The following is a 14939-nucleotide window of genomic DNA, read 5'->3' as shown; positions in this document are numbered from 1 at the left end:
AAATACGCACCAAATAGCAATGACTTCATTTGACGGGCTGGCTAAAAACTAACGTCACCTACACGACAAAACCAATAAGACGTCTATTGGATTAAAACGTTCACGTGAGTACTAGCAGGAAATACTTTATAAGCCAATCAAGTGCATTGAAGGGAAGTGTGTCAGACGCACTCTAAACTCATTCTGCCATTGTCGTACCTTTCAGCACCTGTGCATATTATGGCAATGCGCTGTTTTCGTCCACGCGGTATTTGCATGCGCTTTTTTTGCCTTGCGCGGTTTTTGTCCACGTGGTATTTGCATGCGCTTTTTTTTGCCTTGCGCGGTTTTTGTCCACGTGGTATTTGCATGTGCGGTTTTTGTCCTTGCACGGTTTTTGTCCACGCGGTATTTGCATGCGCAGTTTTTGTCCTTGCGCGGTTTTTGTTCACGCGGTATTTGCTTGCGCTGTTTTTGTCCATGCGCGGTTTTTGTCCTCGCGGTATTTGCTGCGCTGTTTTTGTCCATCGCTGTTATTGTTTGCGCGGTATTGACCTAGAACCATTTCCTATTTCAACTCTAGAACTAAATCTCTAGTTGTCCTACGCTTCTATCATCCACAAAATTATGTATTGAAGAATACATTAGGGCTATGTGGATACATGTGAATAATGTGTGAAAAAATACAAAAAGGTAATGTAGAAATTTGTATTGGCAATAAGAGTAACAATCTGTCTTGTTCTTTAACCCTAGAAAGCCTGAGCTATTTTGCAACCAGTGCTCTCAATCGGGTCGGGTCAGGTCAGTTTGAGTTGAAAGTCGGCTCAAACACTGCTGTTTTTCAGCAACTGTGTAATATTGTAAATGTTTTAAATTGAAGTTCTGGAGGCCGAAAATCGATTCCGAAAACTTTCTGCTGGTATTTATTTGTAGGTTTGTTTTCGTAATTGGTGTACATTAATCAATGAAAGAAATACCTGTGGCCACTTTCTTTTGTAAAATAATAGAGCATACATGCGTTTAAGCGAATAAATGTAAAAAGGCATTTGAAAAGATAGTTAATGTAAGAGAGACATTATTATAGAAACAAAATTTCCTGTCAAAGAAAGTAGTCATAAGAGTTCGTTTGAAATGTTGGACTTTATCATGGATAATTATATTATCATCCTTTGTATTCCATGTCATACAACCCATTACCTTCAGCCTTTGGGCCGCTTTCTTTAAGCCTTTGAAGGCTTATTTCTATCAGGCTTGTCAATTTTGGATGTTAACAAATCCTAACCGAAAAATTCACAAGTCATCAGCTTGGTGGACTACTTTGCCGTGAATGGAAACGCGCAGCAACTACAGCCAATGGACTTACAGGTTTCAAAGCTACTGGAATATTCATCTAAATATTTCCGCTATTCCCGACCATTTATTTTCAATTTCCGACATATCACTATTCGAGACTCAACAGATACAACATCCAAGTCACGCTTCAACATCACATGCATCTCCAGTTACTACAGAATCCACAGGCCACTCTCCAACATCACAACCGAGCCCATCTCGTAATACTACCGAAGCCCCTAATCATCATTCAGCACAACATGCCATTTCCAGCGATAGTGCAGGGGAAAACAACAACGCTCCAATTACTCCGAACAAGGTAATTAAGTTAATTTATCCAATTCCTAGTATTCCCAGACCAAAGACATCGAAAAGAAAATAAACAGCTGATGTTCTCACCTAAGAAGATTTCATTGCAAAGAAGAAGTTGAAGTATGGTGCTCTGAAAAAGAACCTATAACGTCCCAAGCAGACGACTCACAGAAGACGCCGAATAATATAGCTCTCTTCTTTTTCATCGTCCTCATGTTCGCTTCTCATGTACGACAGTGACAGTTATATTGGTGAACGAAAATGAATGTTTTGAGTGTCTATAACTGTATGCAGAAACAACATCCACCGCAGACTGGATACAGTGTGTTATGTGCGGAAGATGGCTACAAAAAACATGCTCAGTGTATTCAGATAAGTGTTCTGCTTGTGGATAAATACTAAACAACAAACTATGGGGTACCAGGAAGAATGTGCAAGGTAATAAACTTTTTCTTTGTTTGACATTCTCTCTGCGCTATCTTATCCACCCAGATACGCCAAGTGGGACAGATGGCTAAAGTCTTCACTTTCGTTGGATGCAAAATGATGTGAAGTGGCTGTCAATAACCTAGTTAATGTGCATTTCCATCGCATTAATGATTAAAATTACATGTAATCTCTTTTTGAAGTACACAAAACATAAATATTTAGGTTTCTCCCTTTGTTTTCAAAAGTGTGCCCACTGTCCCACCCTTACCCTATTTCATAAATCATATCAGAAATATAATGTATATATTAATTAATACTAATTGCAAGTGTGGAGTAGTATTTCCAAAGCAATTATTCTCACTTTTTTGCTACACATTGTAGAGAATACTGATATTGGTATTAAATACACGGTTGTTCGTGGTGTTTCAGATCGACAACGACTAATTGTTAGCTTATGGATTATACGTGTGACATTGGCTTTAGATTGCAACAGTTTGGCACTTTTAATAGATATTCAATATCAAAGTAATGGTTGAAACTAGAGATTTCGTCGATGACGTTACTTTTTTTCTTTCATCATAAAAATAAATCTTATATATAAAAGAGAACGCACAAATCCTTTGTTCCCTCATCACGCTAATACGGCTGAACCAATTTCTTTCATTTTTGGGGGGTTATTAGGATTTGGACCCTAGATGGTTTTTATCATATCACTTTAATTTTCAATTACCAGTGTCTTCGCTTTCAATTACCATAACGTACAAATCCTTTGTTAGTTCATCATAGGTAAAAACAAACGTATTTATATGCAACCCGCATGACCGTGTCACTCGGCGGGTTAACATAAATGACAGGCGATATAATGTTAACATTTACTGCAATCTACTATGGTTTTTATCATATCACTTGAAAGCGAAAAAGTAAAAATTATCTAATTAACAAGGTTTATTGCGTTCCGGGGTGACCCCAGCGAAGCGGGGTGAACGCTGCTAGTAAATAAATAAAGTAATAACAAAATAATAGCAGTAGTAATATATATATATATATATATATATATATATATATATATATATATATATATATATATATAGTAATAATATGGGAAGTGAATTATATGTTCTCTTTTCTTTCACTTGTAGAAATAAATTTTCCAAACTATATTTCTTTCAAGTTGATTCAGAAGAAAGGATGTACGTAGACTTAATTACTCATCGGAAAAATATTTTTTTCTTCGCGCAACGGTATAGGTATATGATTTCGGATAAATTACGAATCCAGGAACTTGCAGTGGTGCCACTCTCATCAAGAGAACTTAAACTCTATTATACATCAACTAAGAATTTATACATTACGTGCACTAATCTCAAGTATATTGATATTATTATCTCTTTCGATACGAATAATGTTGTATTCAGTAAAAGAAACAATTTTAATCAATTCAAATGTAGAGTCTGAGGAACAAATTTTAGTGCAATCTACTTCCATAAAAGCTATATACAGTGAAAATGCTATAATTTTCACCAATAATTTATATAAGTAGATACCATGCTTCTGTAAGTTAATAGGCTACTGAGCGTAACAGCTAATTTCATTAGGATTTTAATTGTATATCATAAATTTAATAAAGTTTATATTCAAATTTTATCAATTATTGGCTTCTTTATTCTATTCGCTACTAAGTAACAAAATCTCAGTCTGGAGTTGTCTAGAGCTCGGAACTATGCTTGGTCCTTTATACTAGCTTTCTTGATGAGTTCACAAAATCCCATTTAATATTGAAAGCAACACTACTACAATTCAGATATGCTACTATAATCAATTATTTTTTTCTCAACAGTGAGTTAAAGCAATATTTGCTTATACAAATCATAAAAAAAAAAAAAAACATTATTATATTTGAGACCGATGATTCCGTATTCTTTGTAATATAATAATAATTCAATATTCAATAAAACATAGGACAAATGCATTCATATTTATATTCCATTTCCAATGTAGATCGGATCTTTATATATATATACGAGGTGTGTTAGAAAAGTAATGAGACTGATTTTGTACTAACTAAAGTTTTATGTTTTTCAAACAACAATGTTATCCCCTTCAAAGTAGTTCCCTTGGGCAGCTATACACCAGCGGAGTCGTTGTTCCGAGTCTTGGTAGCAGCGCTGGAAGTCTTCAAATCATATGGCTTTTAACTGGTCGGTCATAGTCTTTTGAATGTTCTCCAGAGTTCCAAAAGGACGCGCTTTTAGGACATGTTTCAATGTCGGGAAAAGGAAAAAGTCACAAGGACTCAAATCAGGTGAATAAGGGGGTTGAGGAACAACAGAAATGAGTTTGAAGGTCAAAAATTCAGTGATGGAAATGGCCATGTGACACGGGGCATTATAATGATGAAGCATCTACTTGTCTGTAATATCTGGTCTCACACGAATCCTTCTTTTCCTGAGCCTTTCAAGGACACTTTTATAAAACACTTGGTTGACAGTTTGTTCTGGTGGAACAAATGCTTTGTGCAAATTCTTTGACCCTTAATGTCAGAAAAAACAAATCAGCATCGTCTTGATCTTTGATTTACTCATTCGACGTTTCTTCGGCCGAGGAGATGACGGACTGTGCCACTCTTCGCTTTGCCGCTTTGTTTCAGGATCGTACTCCAATATCCAGGATTCATCACCTGTGATCACACAATTGAAGAATTCCTGGTCATTGGCAATCCTCTCAAGAAGATCAACGCACACGTTTTTTCGATTGTCCTTTTGTACAATTGTGAGATTTTTTTGGCACCATTTTGGCACAAATCTTTCGCATGTTCAAATCGTCTGCCAAATTTTATGTACGGTGAAAGTGTTTAAATTTAACTGTTCACTCATCATCCGTATTGTTAAACGACGGTCTGATCTCACTAGAGCCCTCACACGTTCAACGTTTTCGTCTGTTTTTGAAGTTGAATTTCTCCCTGAGCGAAGTTTATCTTCAACGTGTCCTCGGCCTTCCAAAAATGATTTGTGCCAGCAGTTAACTTGTGTTCTTGATAAGCAATGTTTCCCAAAGGCCTGTTTCAACGTTTCAAAAGTCACACTCGCAGAGTTGTAACACAAAACTTTATTGCACAACGTTGCTGTAAATTCCGATGCTCCATTTCTGTAACACAACAAAAACACAACTTCACTGATGGCGCTGTCAAAAATAATGTGTTAGCTATATGGAGTTGTAACTCGAACTAAGGAAGTGGAAGGGATAAACAAACCGGTCTAGCACAGGCAGATAGATACAAAGTTGCCAGAACGCCCGTAGTGTTGCCAGTCTCATTACTTCTCTCTCTCTCTCTCTTTTTCACTCACTCAAACACACACACACATTATATGTATATATATATATATATATATATATATATATATATATAATATAGTATGGCGCTAAATTCGTTGTACAAAAGCAGAGGAGTGATTCCTAGGAGTAAAACAAACAAAATAGTTCCAATAAACATAGGGCAAAAACCCCATCGTTTACGTGTTATAGGCTGCCGAAATCATGAAAAAAATAATTTTAAAGGTTCATAGCTCCAAAACTATGGGACCTACCTTGGTCGGATCAAGACTTCACTTAGGAACTAGTATGTGCTCTAGCCAAAAATGCGTGTTTCAGAATCCTGAGGTGCTTCCACAACAATTTTTATAGAGGGAGTTTGACTACGGGCCTATGATATAAAGTACTCTCCAACTACCTCCATAAAAAGTACCTTAGGATTCTAAAACATGTATTTTTCGATAGAGCATATACTAATTCTAAAGTGGTCTTGATCCGGCTACAGTAGGTCCCATAGTTTTGGAACTATGGACCTTTAGAGTTCATTTTTTCATGTTTTCGGCAGCCTATAACACGCAAACGATGGGGTTTTCGCCCTATGTTTATTGGAACTTTTTTGTTTATTTTACTCCCAGGAATCACTCCTCAACTTTTGTACAACGAATTTAATATATATATATATATATATATATATATATATATATATATATATATATATATATATACAGTGGCGGATCCAAGGGGAGGGCTATAGGGGCTATAGCCCCCCCCTTGACGCTCAGGTATACACTGGATAAAATGGGCTTGAATCCTGCTTTGCACTGGATAAAACGGCAAAATATGGCTTAGCCCCTCCCTTGATCATATCCTGGATCCACCCCTGTATATATATATATATATATATATATATATAATATGGTCCACTCAATTATTCCAATTCATATACTAATATATGAGGACTCAAAATCAATACTTTACATAAGCACATTAAAGTAATAAACAAATAATTAACTACTAAAATCCTTAACCTAAACTAGCCTATCCTTCCTAACCTAACCTAACCTAACCATGTTCCCCATCTCATAATCTTACAGACACTACAGCTGATGCAATTGTTTATATTGTGGAAATACATTTTTCTCAATAGTTTGTTGTACATATTATCACAATTAAATGGACCATGACTTACCAATTTGTTGTTAACTTTCTGAATTAATGAATATATATTATCCAGACTGGGCATCTTAATTTTAAGGTAGCAACTGAGATGTTCCCTATGCTATTCTCACATTCTGCATAATTGATTTGCAGTCAATTTATCACCAATTATAGCTTTCTTGAATGACTTCTGAACTGTTTGAGTGACCCGATTAGAGTTTCAGTAGTTAACGCAGGTAATCTATGCAATGATTAATACGTATAATTTTTTATACTAATTATAAGGTTCAATAGACATTGGTCACACTTCCCATTTTCCTGCATAATCAGTCATTTTCTTAATTAAATTAGGTTCCAATGCGCCAGTGATCAAGTTTAACAAGGTATCATAGTTTTGGATTTATAATTTGGAAATAGCATTAATTGGCCTAATATTGGTTGCAGAGAACAAGTTAGGACACGCCCCCTTCAGAGTTGGTTCAAATGTCTGTGACGAATGTAAGTACGAGGGCTAGTCAAGAAAGACTTGGACTAATTTTTTTTCTAGGCAATTTATTATTACTCAGCAACAGGCACATGATCCTTTTCAAAGTAGTCCCCGCCCATTTGAATGCACTTTTTCATTCGAGTCTTCCAGTCCTCAAACACGTGTCGCGGGCCATTCTTTGAGAGGTCCTTCAAAACCGCCTCCGATGCCTTCAGAACCTCGGAATTATCGGAGAAGCGGCGTCCACGCAGTCTGGATCGAAATGATGAAGCCATGACTCATCGCCGGTGACAATTGACTCCATATAGGCGTCTCCATCCTCAAACCTTTGCAACAGCTCCGTGCAAGTCTCCACTCGAACGGCCTTCTGCTCTGGTGTCAGGAGTCGTGGAATCCATCGCGCACACACTCGGCTCATGTGGAGGTGGTCATGCAAAATTTTGAAGGCACTGCCATGAGATATGCGTAGTGCGGCTGCCGGATCGTCGATACTGATGCGGCGATCTTCTCTAACAATGACTGCTGCCGTGTTAATGTTCACCTCAGTAACAGCTGACGCTGATACACCTGGTCCACCAGCTTTCGTGATTGTCATTCGGCCCTCTTTAAACTCTTTGAACCACCAGAACACGGTACTTCGTGGCAGAGCGTCATCTTTGTAGGCTGCTCTCAACATTCCTAGAGTTTCTGTTGCACTTTTCCCCAGGCGATAGCAGAACCGTATAGCTGCAAATTGTTCATCTCGTAATGACTCCATTTCTTCTACAGGCGACTTCTAGAGGCGGCGCAGAACATCACCTGCAATAACAAGTCGTGGTTACCAAACATGCAATGATTCCTTAACAACATTTTATATATATGCACAGCAAGACCCACCCTACTTGTATGCCAAATTATGAAGCTCCAGCGTTAACAGAACTGCCGGGAAAAAAATCAGTCCAAGTCTTTCTTGACTTGCCCTCGTACTTAATTACTCATAAAAGATCATGATTAAGGCAACTCTTTACAGAAACACATATATTTAAGATGAATAGTTTTTAAAAGTTCTTAGTTTCAGTTTATTCAATAATTATTGTTCAGTGAAAAACAGGTTCGTACTGCAAATGGCGTCCCTCGCGACTTCTCACATTGAAGTTCATTATTTGTAATTAAAATGATATTACCTGCATGCCGGGTAATGTCTTTACAATCCTAATTACTTATGTAGACGGATTTTACATATGGAAAGTAATTTTCCTCAATTACAACACAACTTGCGAGCATCCAGATATAAATTCAAACTCCCACTATTTACACCATCATCGGAAATATTCGTGCCCTCTCAGGAGCCAACCAGCAGGCTCATTAATGAACCGGAATTTTAAGCCATTTAGAGTTCATTATTTTTATGCTTAAATTCTTTCCTCGTTGAAAGGAAACTATTTTGACTCTTATTCTTAATTACATTGTTCTATTTTGTGAAATTTCAAACATTTTTGCCGTTCATGTATTCCAAGATGGCGTCACGCGCTTACTTTCTTTCTGCGATAACAGGTAAGTTGTTGCATGCAATGTTTACATTCGAAATCAGTTAGAACTAGAGACATATAACCCACTTGAAGTTAATAAATGCAATAAGTGTCTTATATTATCCTATCTTTTTTTCCATTTTACTGCATAAAAATGGAACCAATATATGTGATTTACAAATATAGGCCTACTTGTATACTTTATTTACATTACATTTAACTGTTCGTAATTCTCTTACTACTGTCCTACATCTTCTGCTTCCATTTCATATGGAATAGCATACTACATTCCTTTTTAATCATAGGGCCGTCCAAAATGTGTAGTGTGTATGTACAATATGCCAAGAAATTGCATACATATGGTACCCTACTATTCCTGATCACTGCATAACTCTACAATACTTGACCTTTTAATCAAACACGTTCAGACTCATTACACACTATTAAATGTAAACGTAGTTAAACTAACTTGAATTAATTTACAAACTCAAACGAAATGAAACTGCTCTTTCACTGTTCACTCTAGTATCCATGTACCGTACTGTAACTCGTCGCACACAAAATAAACAGCTAAATTCAACAACAACAACACACTTATACAGGGTGGCCCAAAAGTATGACACTTTAGTTTATTTGCTTCTGTTTGTTCCAAGTTTAAGGTATGAGTGAAAAGAGATTAAAGAAACAAATAATAAAGAACCCGTAAGTTACTGCTTGTATGGATAACAATAAGTAAATTATATAAAATGCCATGAGCGGCTCAGTACTAGTGTTGCCACGAGACGAGACTTCAGGCTGTCTCGTCTCGTCTCGTGCAAAGCTTGTCTCGTCTCGAAAAGATATGCCCGCCTTGTCTCGTGTCTCGTCTCGAAGGGTTATGTCTCGTCTCGTTTGTCTCGTCTTGTCTCGTAAAATATTGTGGCATATCATACGAACGAAAGTAAAATGTAGCAAACTGCACCATGCTTATCAAGATACAACAAAGTTATTTCCCAGAACATACAAGACAAGAAATGTCACGGTAGCTAAAAAAGAAAGTACACCCTGAAGCATTCACCTTTGGTGCGTGTGGTAGTCGGTTCGATCTCGGTTAGTGCCATGTGAGCTTTGTGGTGAAAAAACGAGTGTGCCTGTTTTCTAGAAGTTGCCTCGTATCCTACCACTTTCTTCATTCTACTAATTTTCCCATCATCATCCATTCAGCGTGAGCCAAAGTTGCCTAAACGTCTTAAAAATAAATTCAAAAAAGCTCACAAGGCAAGGACAAATAGTTTACAAGATAATATTTCTCTGCCGTTAGTTGTCTGATTCTCCTCGACCATGACTTCCTGTTTTTTTTTTTTTTTTTTTTTTTTTTTTTTTTTTTTTTTTTTACATTTTGAAACGTTGAAATTTATTTCACGAGTTTCAATACACGAATATACAGTAAATTGCTCATAAAGCACATCGAAGGCGAAGACACTTGATTTCATATATTCCAGAAAGATATACCTAGGTATATACTTTGATTTCATATACTTCAGCCTTTAGGTTTTCAGTGTTAACCCAGACCAATCCAAAAACTACTTTCCAATTTAGCATGTTTAGATTTGTTGCAATTATTTATAAAACAACAGCAATAGCTTGGAACAAAATAATTTTATTGAGTAATAAAAGTAGAATCAGTATTAACAGACGACAATCATATTCACGAAGAAATTAAATGTCGACTAAAAGCAGGGAATTCGTGTTACTATTCGGTTCAAAATCTCTTGTCATCGCGAATTCTGTCGAAAAATCTGAAGCTTAAAATAGACAAAACGATAATCATGCCTGTTGTTCTGTATGGTTGCGAAACATGGTCGCTTACTCTGAGGGAAAAACAAGATCCTGAAACGAATATTCGGACTCAAGAGGAACGGGAATAGGGAATGGCGGAAACTTCATAACGAGGAACTACATAATTTATACGGTTTACCCAACATTGTCAGGGTCGTCAAGTCTAGGAGGCTTAGGTGGACGGGTGATGTAGCTAGAATGGAAGAAAGTAGAAACGCTTTCAGTCTTGACTGGAAAACTAATCGAAAAACGACCATTAGGAAGACTTATGCGCAGATGGGAGGACAATATTAAGATGGACCTCGCAGAGATTGGAATACAAAGTAGAAACTGAATGCAGTTAGCTAAGGATAGAAGTCAGTGGAGAGCTTTTGTGAACGCGGCATTGAACTTCCGGGTTCCATAGGCCATAGAGTTAGTTAGTTTTTAATAGAAGTATTTAATTGAAATTTTATAGGTCACTGCACAATAAGCTCTGTTTAAAATGCCATAGTACTAGAAGCTAAACGACGCATCGGAGGAAAGAATGTTTTGACGACATTCTACACCCCATTTTACAAATCTATCCCCATACCCGTGGGGTCTGTGCCCTATATGGTGTTCGCCCCGTTTGTGTAACATACTCATAACGGTACACCCAGATTACCTAGTGGTGTAAAAAAATGATTTTTGGGTGACCATTTTCGATTAATGATGGCGACTTTTTTAAACATTTTCTTATATTGTAGTGATCTATTCGTGATCGTACAACGTACACATTCATAAAAAGCCGAGCGGTCTACGGCGATATACCATCGGCTCGAAGACCCCGGGTTGAGTCCCGGAAGGGTCATGTGTGTGGATTTTAACACACTTGTCTTTTCGTATCAGTGTCAGGGGGCGAAATCGTGCGGGATAAGAGGATTTCAGTCTGAAAAATTTGGGGAGAATATGGTTTGGTATCCTATTTCTTTTTTATTAATTAAGTTCTTCAGTGTTCGAATTTTGCCCGTTCTCATGATATTTTCTGCTTTCAACGGAGTTCCATGAATATTATAACAAATGTTCTTTCACTTATCAAGTTCGAAAGGTTTTATGTGCCTGTAGGAAACCGTTCCTGAAGATAATTCAGGTTCTAATTAATATTATTCACTAGGAAATGGAAGTATTCATGGAAGCAGAGGGCAATTTCAGACTCTGGTCAAATCCAGCATTTCCACGGAACAAAACAGAGACCCCCTGTAAAACCTCTTCATCTCTAGTGTTATCGTTAGTATCATAAACTTACTGAATACAAACAACAATTCGAAGGGTTCATCGACAATATCTTGTCTTTCTTCGTCCTTCGCCCGGCTTCCAAACGAAGAGCTGAATTTTACAACACGACTGCTGTATATTGTAGATGCCCCTAAGCTAGCGATTGGTAAAATGGTAAAAGTATGTGTGTATGTTTGTGTGTGTGAACGCGCGCGCGCGAGAGAGAGAGAGAGAGAGAGAGGAGAAATTTTTTTAGTTGCAATATGACGTGCTTCAATTGCCGTTTTCGGTGCATTTAGCAAAAAGAATAAAGACCATTGTGAAGAGTGTACCCAGTTTTCTAATTGAATGGATGGTGGTGGTAGTTTCTTGAGCTTCTAAAAATCTTCCCTGTCTTTGTTTTATTTTCATCATTCCAGCCAGAAATGGAAAAAATTGAGGATTCCTCAGTTTACGGCAAGGGGAATTTGGGACAAGACATTAAGGCTGATATTTCTGGAAACTCATGTATCATGATTGTTTCATTCAATAGACAGAGGACACTCTTCTATGAAGGCCTTTCAAAATATTTTCTCACAAAGGGGATTTTCCTTTTGCAATCTATATGACCACTGCTAACTTCAATCTTGGCCTTTCCCACCAGCGTTTGCATCTTTGATACACGAGACGAGACGAGACATTTCATGAGACATTTCATGATTGGCAACTCTACTCAGTACGGGACTATATACCTACTTTAGGGCCATCCTGTATATCAATACCTAAGTAATCACAATGCTATGACTTGATGAGAAGCAGGTCATAACAATGCTGTTTGGAATAAATATAGTTGTATAAATTGATATTTGCGTTTTGATGTTTTATAGCCGCTTATATTTGCATTGTTGATCGTTTTAATAAGCCCATTACTTCATGGTTAATATAGGTAATATATATTGATTTGCCTTAAACATATATACACCAATTACAGTCAGGATAGAATTTGATGGTTATACATTTCATCAAAAGAGTATTTTCCTAAAAATTATTCAAAGGCATTTAGGGAGAATCAAATCTTTTTATTCATTTTTAAGTTGTTTGATATTGAAGCTTATGACATTGATATTAGCTTAAACAAAAAATAAAATCCTTCAGTTTATCACCCCACGACTATACCCTTTAGATTTAAGAGAAATGAATGATTAATTCAGCTGAATGATGATGAAATATTAGGTGGAATGAGGTTGTGGGAGGAAATAGAGCTCCACGAGAAAACATACGGACACGGTATTGTCCACAACAAATAATTTAGACACGGAGCGAATCATGAACCTTGCACAACAGAGGTAAGCAGTACACCATATGGCATTGTGCTCACCCCTAACAGCTTAAACGATTCAAATGTTCCAATAGACATGTTTTTACACATAAGGTGTTGGTACAGTTCGTAGTATGAATATTGATGATTCGATCCTATTTCACTGCACATAGCCGGAACATGTTGTTAAAATATTTTGAGACCCCACAATCATTTGTTATATCCAGACATACACACATACACACACACACACACACACACACATATATATATATATATATATATATATATATATATATATATATATATATATATATATATATATATATATATATATAATATGACCTAGTTAAGATTGAAAGAAAGAAGCCAAACAAATTTTTTGCATGAACCTGGCAGAACTCATTTCCGGAAATCGAAAATAAACCATACAGATCGTTTATTCATCCCTTGTTCACGAATGTTTTCATAAAATTTGTTTGTTCACGATTTATAAACAATTTATATCAAAAACTAATTGGTCGGTGCTAACTTTACGTAGCAGAACTCAGTTTGGAAAATCAAAAATATACTATGCAGATAAAATTTCTGTATCTTTTGTACTTGTTAGCATAGCATTTGTTGTATTGCAAATTTCAGCGAAAGGAAGAGCTTGTAGAATACAAATTATTCACTATCAAGAACAATTTACCTATTTGAAGAACATTGCTTTGTATGGACGACTCCAAAAGTGCATTCCCACCTGCAATTCTTCTTTTCCTGCAATTGTAGGCAACCCAAAACTCTGAGTCGTTGGGTTGATTGAGAATTAGAAAGGCGTTGGACCAAACCTCAATTTTGTTAAAATATATCATTTTGGCGAACTGCAAATAAGAGAATAAAATAAATTGTTAAGAATGACGGTTTTATTATTGTGAGAGAAATGGATGACAAAAAGGTACAAAAAAACTTTTTACCTAAGCAGTTCACACAAGATGAATGTGGACAAATAGATATCAGAGAAATGCAGTTTCCTTCCTTCTTCACAAAAACCCGTAAAAAACAAAAAGGTTATATAATGTAAAGGTTTAATATAAAAGTCTAATAGCACAAGAACAAACATCCACACGAAACGGAGAGACAAACACAGACTTAAGAACAAAATTGGCATAGCAGACTTGCGGGCCTCCCATGCAAGAGAAAGACATGGAACCCACCTTGTAAACCCAGTTGTTATAATAATAATTATTATTATTATTAATAATATTATTAATGTTGTTATTGAATACTCGTTTCCTTTTCAAAATCTCTGACTCTGTATAAAAGTATGTCTACATATAGCGTCCATGTTTGCACTTTATGACAATCAGCGGTTCCGAAGGCCAAAAGGGTTGGAAATCTCAAAAAAAAGAGGAACAATAGGCTTTCTTATACATTCTAGGTCAAAGTTCGAAGCACTTGCTTTTGACAGGTGCTTTCTTGCTTCTTTTTTTTGGGAAGAGAAAATTTTGTCGCTTAAGAAATTACAGTATATAATATTGCAACTTGCAGGTGGGTTTATTTACATTACAATAGTAATAAAGAAATTGACATCAGAAAACATTATTGTAAGTATTAAGTTTTATTACTTCATCTATCGCAAGTCTTATTATCGCCTAATACCTCGCTTTCCCCTCCACACGGAAGATCGATATCGATAATTTAGGATATTTAATATACTTGTATCAACAATAAAAATCTAAACGTGTTCTTCCATTTCCATACCATAGGTTGACTGGGATGGGGATGAACTCGAACAAACATTTTAAGCCAAAAAATGTTAAAATAAAAGTAGTTATATTTCCTTCTTAATAGAAAACTATTACTGTAATTTATCTTTTACCTCTGTATCTGATTGTCATCAGAAATCAGCGACAGTACACATACTTTACATAGTGTAGCAATTTACTCTAAGACTTTACAACTAACGAAATCGGAAGATAAAATTTTTGTGATAATAAAGTGGAATGTTCTACAAAATAATCATAATTCATTGTTCTTATTTCTGTCAGCGTTTATGACTCAGACTCAAAACTACAAGATTAATAGAACTAGA

General features: G+C 36.2%; 1 protein-coding gene across 2 annotated transcripts in view; it reads left to right on the top strand.

The window, feature by feature from the left end:
* Positions 1-14939, top strand: part of LOC145662773 (uncharacterized) — a 356070-nt gene that overhangs the window by 262654 nt on the left and 78477 nt on the right. The gene's annotated exons all lie outside the window — the stretch shown is intronic.

The sequence above is a fragment of the Thermobia domestica genome, chromosome 10 (assembly GCF_964235325.1).
Source record: "Thermobia domestica chromosome 10, izTheDome1.hap1.1, whole genome shotgun sequence".
NCBI classification, from domain to species: domain Eukaryota; kingdom Metazoa; phylum Arthropoda; class Insecta; order Zygentoma; family Lepismatidae; genus Thermobia; species Thermobia domestica.
Note: the sequence above shows the minus strand (reverse complement) of the source record. Positions and strands in the feature narration are given on the sequence as shown.